At 47.9% G+C, this 7,489-nt stretch overlaps 2 pseudogenes; both read right to left on the bottom strand.

Moving 5' to 3' along the window:
• Positions 1-1,711: 1,711 nt before the first annotated feature.
• Positions 1,712-1,884, bottom strand: LOC121865280 (annotated as a pseudogene).
• A 4,315-nt stretch (positions 1,885-6,199) lies between these two features.
• LOC121865282 lies at positions 6,200-6,319 on the bottom strand (annotated as a pseudogene).
• Positions 6,320-7,489: the final 1,170 nt, after the last annotated feature.

The following is a 7,489-nucleotide window of genomic DNA, read 5'->3' as shown; positions in this document are numbered from 1 at the left end:
TTATTGGGTCTTATAAGAAGGTCGTTCAGATATCTAGACGGTCCGTCCCTCGTGACGATCTTCAGGAGTGAAGTGCTTCCCCATCTGGAGTACTGTCACCCCATCTGGTCCCCGAGATATGCTAGGGACTGTCAGTTGGTTGAAAATGTTCAAAGGAGGGCCACCAAGCTGGTGCCTGCACTTCGGCATCTCAGCTACCCTGCGAGATTGGAGCGCCTGAACTTGCCTAGCTTATACTACAGACGGGCAAGGGGGGACCTAGTTGAGGTTTATAAGCATCTCAGGGGGCACTACTCAGTTGAGTGTCCTTACTTGGAGCTGGCGGACGCTCGCCCCACAAGGGGTCACAGCTCAAGATTGAAGAAGCCGCAAGTCCGGAAAACCGTGAGGGCAAACTTTTTCGGAGTGAGGGTTGTAAACTCTTGGAACAATCTACCAGAAAGTGTTGTGACGGCACCGAGTGTGAGCTCTTTCAAGAGAAGACTTGACCAACACTGGAGCGGGTTCAGGTACATTCAGGAGCCGGTGCATGCCCAGTATTTGCCAACAGTGCGTGACAGAGACGTGACCGATCGCCCGGGCGGCTAGCGAGCCGACCTTTTGGTGAAGAATATAAAGGAAAAGAGTCGTGACCGATCGCCCAAGCGGCTAACAAGCCGATCAGTGGCGAAGAGGAAAAAAAAAAAAAAAAAAAAAAAAAGAAGAAATGGCTGCTGAGATTCAATGTCACGAAGTGTAAGAGGATGCACCTGGGGCGTACCAACGGTAAGGAGGCGTATCATATGTCCCAACGGGATGAAGAAACTGCACTAGTTGAGACTGTATGTGAGAAGGACCTAGGCGTGTATGTTGACAATGAGCTGAAGTTCTCGGGCCATTGCGAGAAGAAGGTAAATCAGGCAAACAAATTATTGGGTCTTATAAGAAGGTCGATTAGATATCTAGACGGTCCGTCCTTCGTAACGATCTTCAGGAGTGAAGTGCTTCCCCATCTGGAGTACTGTCACCCCATCTGGTCCCCGAGATATGCTAGGGACTGTCAGTTGGTTGAAAATGTCCAAAGGAGGGCCACCAGACTGGTGCCTGCACTTCGGCACCACAGCTACCCTGAGAGATTGGAGCGCCTGAACTTGCCTAGCTTATACTACAGACGGGCAAGGGGGGACCTAGTTGAGGTGTATAAGCATCTCAGGGAGCACTACTCAGTTGAGTGTCCTTACTTGGAGCTGGCGGACGCTCGCCTCACAAGGGGTCACAACTCAAGATTGAAGAAGCCGCAAGTCCAGAAAACTGTGAGGGCAAACTTTTTCGGAGTGAGGGTTGTAAACTCTTGGAACAATCTACCAGAGAGTGTTGTGACGGCACCGAGTGTGAGCTCTTTCAAGACAAACTTGACCAACACTGGAGCGGGTTCAGGTACATTCAGGAGCCGGTGCCTGCTCAGTATTTGCCAACAGTGCGTGATAGAGACGTGACCGATCGCCCGGGCGGATAGCGAGCCGATCTTTTGGTGAAGAAGATAAATGAAAAGGAAAAGTAATCAGAGACATGACCGATCGCCCAAGCGGCTAACAAGCCGATCAGTGGCGAAGAGAATAAAAGTAAAAGTAAAAGTGACATACTATACTATGTACAGCGATTATAATACACTATGTCCATCGCCATCTTACTCAAAAGTTACGTATAATAAAATGATTTAATTTCTCCCCTTGGGGAGTGGACCGATCCCGGAGTCACTGCAATACCGGGCCAATCCGCGGCAAAGGTGGGGCAAGCCCCTAGCACTTCGCCAAGATCCAAAAATCAGTTTAATATCGAAGATCCCACATGGGGATCGTATCAGATACTAAGCTGATAAGAACAGATTTTATTTAAAAGAATGATACATTGTTTTTTATTTACAATAGTTTGGGTATTCCAGTAATTTGTGACAATTGGCTGACTATCTATTACATTTTATACATAATGTTCCTATTCCACTAACTAGAACCTATTCTTTCTTCTATCTTGACTTTGGGTTTATTTCACCCTACATACTGTCTAGCCCCTGAGGTATGTTCTATATAAATCATTCTCGACCAGCGAATGGCATCACTTACACACAGTTTCCTGAAGAGGCGCAGGTATCCCTTTGATGCCAGTCTCTTCATCAGCTTCTCGTTCTCCGGGTCGTATGCTCCCAGGGGTCCCACTATGAATGCAGCCACCTTCACCTGCTGGTATTGTCTTCTCATCTCTGCTGCCAGTTCTGCATACTTTTCTTCTTTCCTCAGTCTTGCTTCTTTAAATGCCTCTTGTCCATTCTCGAATGGGCAGGTGACGTCGATCAGGATCACTTCTCGGTTCTTTTCAATCACCAGGTCTGGACGTCCATTGTCTGCTGCTCCTGGTACTCGTTCATTTGCCGACATGACCTTCCAATGTCGACCTTCTGCGGCTTTTCGTACTCTATCCACCAGGGCATTATGTCGCTTTTGCATGGCTCGAGAGTGTATCATGCAGTGGTTTACTACATGTGGGAGCGTTTCTTCTCTATTGCATCGACGACATCTCCGATCCCTATTCTGGCCTCGCTTCGCTCCATTGACGGGGAGTAGGTTCAGTCTTGCTCGGTGTATGAAACGCCAGTCTGCGAAGGTTGTATACGCTCCATTTCGAACAAAAGCTGATGATGCTCTCTCTTGTGCTACGAGCTTCATCACTTTCCCTTGGTCAGGCTTATTCTGCAGAACTTCATCTCTCATCTGTCGTCGCTGGCTCCGGATGGTTTTGGCTACCTTCCTTCTATCTTTTTCTTCAATGATGGAGTCCGTGCATTTTATCTTGATGTTGTCTCCTCCCTCTGCTATCCAGGAAACCCCCATTCGGCCTGAGGCACACCTGGCTCTAGACCAGATGGTTTGGTGGTCTCCTCCTCGCGTTTGCATCTCTCCCTGTGTTAAGTACATGCGTCGGTCATGCTTGGCTCCTGTCGTGTTGTCATTGTTGCCACTCGCCGGCATTCTTCTCTGGCTATTTCCCTGACGTCAGGATCCGGTGACGTGAGTAATTTATATGCGGTATCCACCAGGAAAATGTCAGAGTCTTCTGCCGCGAGTGGGACACCACACGCTCCAGCTTTACTGCTTCCGTACAAGTACTCATTCGACGCTCTTGACGGTAGATGTAGCGTGTGTTTAAGCATTGTCTTCATTTCGTTGTCCAGGCGTGCCCAGTCTGTTTTCCTCAGTTGCCACGTCCTCATTGCATGCACTCCTGCCGGGAACATGAATGTCTTGACTGCATCTATTCTCTGCCACGGTGCTAGCTTGCTTGTCAGTATTTTGGTCCCGAGTTGCATTAGTTCCTCTACTGTTTGGATGTTTGGCAGAAGATGGAACCCAACTGGTCGTCCCAAGAAGAGCGTTGCTTCGCCATCGCTCTTCCATTGGATGGGCGTTTCTCCCACGTAGAACTGTGTCTGGCGCATTCCTCGAGGTCTTCGTCCAGACAGGTGCAATGATGAGCTTTTGCTAGGATTTAGGTCCAGTCCCATCATACTGCATTGTTCTGTTGCTATGTAGAGGAGTTGCTGTAGATTATCTTGCTGTTTTGTAATGATGGTTATATCGTCTGCATATGCTAAGCATGGGTGCTTGTGCTGTTGGTCCAGTATCATTCCTTCGGCCGCGATTTTCCGCAACAGTGGTTCGACCGCTATATTGAACAGGAGACCACTTATTGGGCACCCCTGTTGCACACCGCATTGCACTGGTATCTCTTCTGTTTCTCCTTCCTTTGTTAGTATTCTTGTCGTCTTGCCACTGATGATGTCTCCTGCTACTGTTTCAAAATCCCGTCCCACCCCTATACGGTTGAGCGCTCTTTTAATGAGGTCCAGTGACACTGAGCCAAATGCATTGGTCAAGTCGAGTGCTGCTATGCAGGTATCGCCATTGTTCCGTCGTGCATCGTCCATGTGATGTTGAAGTATGTAGTTGTGTTCTATCACCCCATCACTTGGCATGAATCCTTTCTGTGCAGCGCACAGTACCTCGTTGTCAACGAGCCACCTTCTGAGTCGTGCTGTGAGGCATCCCGTGTACACCTTGTATATTGTGCGGCTCAGTGTTATAGGCCTCCAATTTGAAACGACTTCTGGGTTACCACCTTTTTTGGGGACAAGTATTGTTCTGTATCGTTTCCAGGAGACTGGTATTCTCTTGGCTCTGAGACACACGTTGAATATGGCTGCCATAACTCGGCAGCTTGGGTCAGCCTTTCTCCAGTTCTCATATGATATTCTGTCTTCACCTGGTGACGAATTCTCTGCTGCTGCTAGTTTTGTAAATACTTCCTTCTCTGTGAAGGGCTGCATTTCCATCTCTGGTCTGTCGTGTGGCGGTTCGGGAATGTGCTCCACGGTATTTAGGTCACAATCCTTTTCAACCATCATGTGTTGGAAGTGTTCCTCTATTCTCTCCTTGCTTATTTCACATCTTGCGCCGTTCCCTTCGGCAATTAGCCGTATTGCTCGGCGACGGTTGTATTTGTACAGCCTCTGGATCTGTTTGCAATCATTGGCATCGGTGATTTTCCTGGTCGTGTTCTGTCCTTGAGAGATGTTTATCCTGTTTGCCGCTTGTATTGCTACCTCGATCTCAATCAGTACTTCTTCAAATCTTGCCCAGTCCGGGTTCCGCTGGATCTCATACACTGTGCCCAGAAACGGCTCCAGTATCCATGTCTCCTCAGCTTCATCTCGCTCTTCATTTGGTTCAGGCGTTATGCCAATCTGCTCCTGTATGTTGCCTTCACCACTTAGTGTTTGAGTTGCTTCACTTTGCGATAGTGGTGTAGGGGATTCACTGAGATTACTTTGTCTTCCTTCATTTGTTTCTTGACTTTGCATTATCTGTTCCCCTGTTCGGGTACTGTCTCCACCATGTTCTTCATCGGGGCTTAGAGGTGACAGTGGCATTCTTGGCATGTGCAAGAGGGGTGTCAGGTCCCCTGGGTGCTGTGATTCCTCTCTTGGTGAGGGTTCATTTTGGAGCAGCTGGCTCGGCGTTATCGACCTCAGTCGCGTTTCTTGATCGTCTGGGCTCAGTGGTGACACTGGTGTACTTCTCCCAGAGACGGGGCGTGGTGTCTCTGGTCCTTCCACTTCTCCATCCCTGGGTGGAGGTGTCCCTCTGTGCCTTTCTCGTTGCCCTTGTGTTTCTCTTTGCTGCTGTTGCTCGTAATTCTGTGGCTGCTCCCTCTGCTCGTTATCCCTATTTTCCCCAACTTCCTGTGAGGGCTGGGCGCTTGCTGGATTGCCTTCAGCCTGTTGGTTCCCCTGTCGTTGCTCCGCCTGACGTTGGTTGTCTCTCCTCCTCCACTGCCGTACATGTGTTGCTACCTTGTGGTTATTCAATCCTCTCTTTGTTGGGGCAGAGTAGTGGCAGTATTGCACGTCGCACTGGAAACGAAAATGGGGAACCCTTTGCTCCTCCCTCATCTGCCTGTTGAGGATGCACGTGTGATTGCTTGGCCGGATAGTCAGTACCAGATAGCACCCTGCACACATGTTCATATATTCGTTGATTTTCTTGTTGTGGGCTTCCTTTAGATGTCGGACTAGTGATTGCTTGCAGCCAGACCACCCCGATGACGCACATTCCCATGGGCATCCCTGCGTCCTCTCTGTGCATTTGAAGGATGGTGGTGCAGGGAACCATATGGTCAGCATTCGGTTTCTTCTTTCCGGCTGGCGATCTCCTTCGTTTCTTCCCCTTGGCTCTTCGTCGTCCATCTTGCTTTACCCACACGAACACCCACACACACATGACAACCCCCTTACCAGGGTGTACCCGCACTATCACGGTATTCCTGGAGGATCGGCCGAGAGTTGTGTACCGACCTCCCTTTCGCCATCACAAACCCACTCGATCGCAAGGTGATGGTTTACCGGGGAGGGACTTTGGGACGAATACACTTCTATGAGTGCAGGTCCCTCAGCCAGTACGAAGTAAGGAAGTACAGAGAGGAGGGAATAGCCACGTGTGAGAAGCACCCACGTGGGGTCCCGTGGGACCAGGTTTGGGGCTTTGCAGGCCCCCCCGGTATGTTTCCTCTCACTGCATGTTATTAGTAATAACCACAGCAATGGTGAAATACTGGGTTCCCTGCTCGCCACCTAAAACAACAAAGGAGTAACTCTGTTACTTTCACCCCCAGAAAGTCCAAATCTGTGCTCTTCCTTCTATGTAAAAAAGAACACTGATTATGTACTCTCCATTAAGCTGATAAGAACAGATACTACACTTTGATCTTAGCCAAAAGGCCGAGAAGCGATGTCAAAAATGTTGTTGCGATTAAAGCAATGGACATTGCATAATAACATTACCTTGCTTTTAAATTGGTGCAACAAGGGTCTGTGACGAGAGATGTTTGTAGATAAACCGTCAAACTCATATACAACAAAACTAAAAGTATAGATAACTAAATGGTATTTATCTAACCAATCATTATATTATTCTTTACACTTCATTGTTATATTAGCATGTAATCTAAAAACAAGCAAACATAAATCACTATTATTTAACCACTTATTTGCTTAATCGCCCGCTGTTCGGGCGGGTGGCTGGTGCGTTTTTTTTTCATTCTTTCTTTATGAATATTATTGACCAGTGTTAGCGTAATGACCACGGCCATACACGTCAGTTAAAGGAGAATCAGACGATTCATATTGCGCTCAATAGCCCACAAAACATGTAACTATGCCTTCTTTATTGAGTCTCCCATCTAAGGCATCCGTTTTCTCATCGCTCCCAAGCTTGGGTGCCGTTCATTTTCTCTGACTTCCTGACACCAACCTCTCTATAAAGTGAATTTAAATGTGAGAGAGGACACCATTGTTTTGAGTCCACTTAGATATGTCTCAATACAGTTAAAGCATTCAAGATCCTTTGTGAGTGATGTTGAAAGCTTCAACCTTCTTTATTGTTGGTAACACTTGTCAAATAAGTGAGTGTCGAGTCTGCCAGTACGAATGGCATCCCGTGATAGCGTCCCTGGGGAAAGCCAGGAGTTTCTGAATACTACTGAAATTAGATCATTTTGATGCCCAAACATCAGAGAATCTGATGTTTGTAGTTTAGTTAGTGTCAATTGTCTATTCAAGAAAGCCATTAATCTCCTGAAAGAACATGTCAAACTCCTTATATCCAAAATCTCAACGTATACCTATAGAGGGTCCTTGTCAGGAAATCACTTCTGGAACGCTGGCCGTACTGGTCGGGCGTGCAGGTCGCTCTCCTACACCTCCCTGGCTGGACACGTACGGTCATGGCTGGCGGAAGAGCTTCGACGAGCAGGTCGCTTACTAAAATGACGGAATTGGGTGGTGGATACAGCACTCACAGCAATGTAGCCCAGGGTACTGCTGGAGGACTGTTGACGGATTTGGAGCTGTCTAGCAGCAGTGAATGTGAAGAACAAGAGCCGTTTAAAGTTGCGAAGAGCA

The sequence above is a fragment of the Homarus americanus genome, unplaced genomic scaffold (assembly GCF_018991925.1).
Source record: "Homarus americanus isolate GMGI-L3 unplaced genomic scaffold, GMGI_Hamer_2.0 scaffold2230, whole genome shotgun sequence".
Classification (NCBI taxonomy): Eukaryota; Metazoa; Arthropoda; class Malacostraca; order Decapoda; family Nephropidae; genus Homarus; species Homarus americanus.
This window is presented reverse-complemented; position numbering and strand designations above follow the sequence as displayed.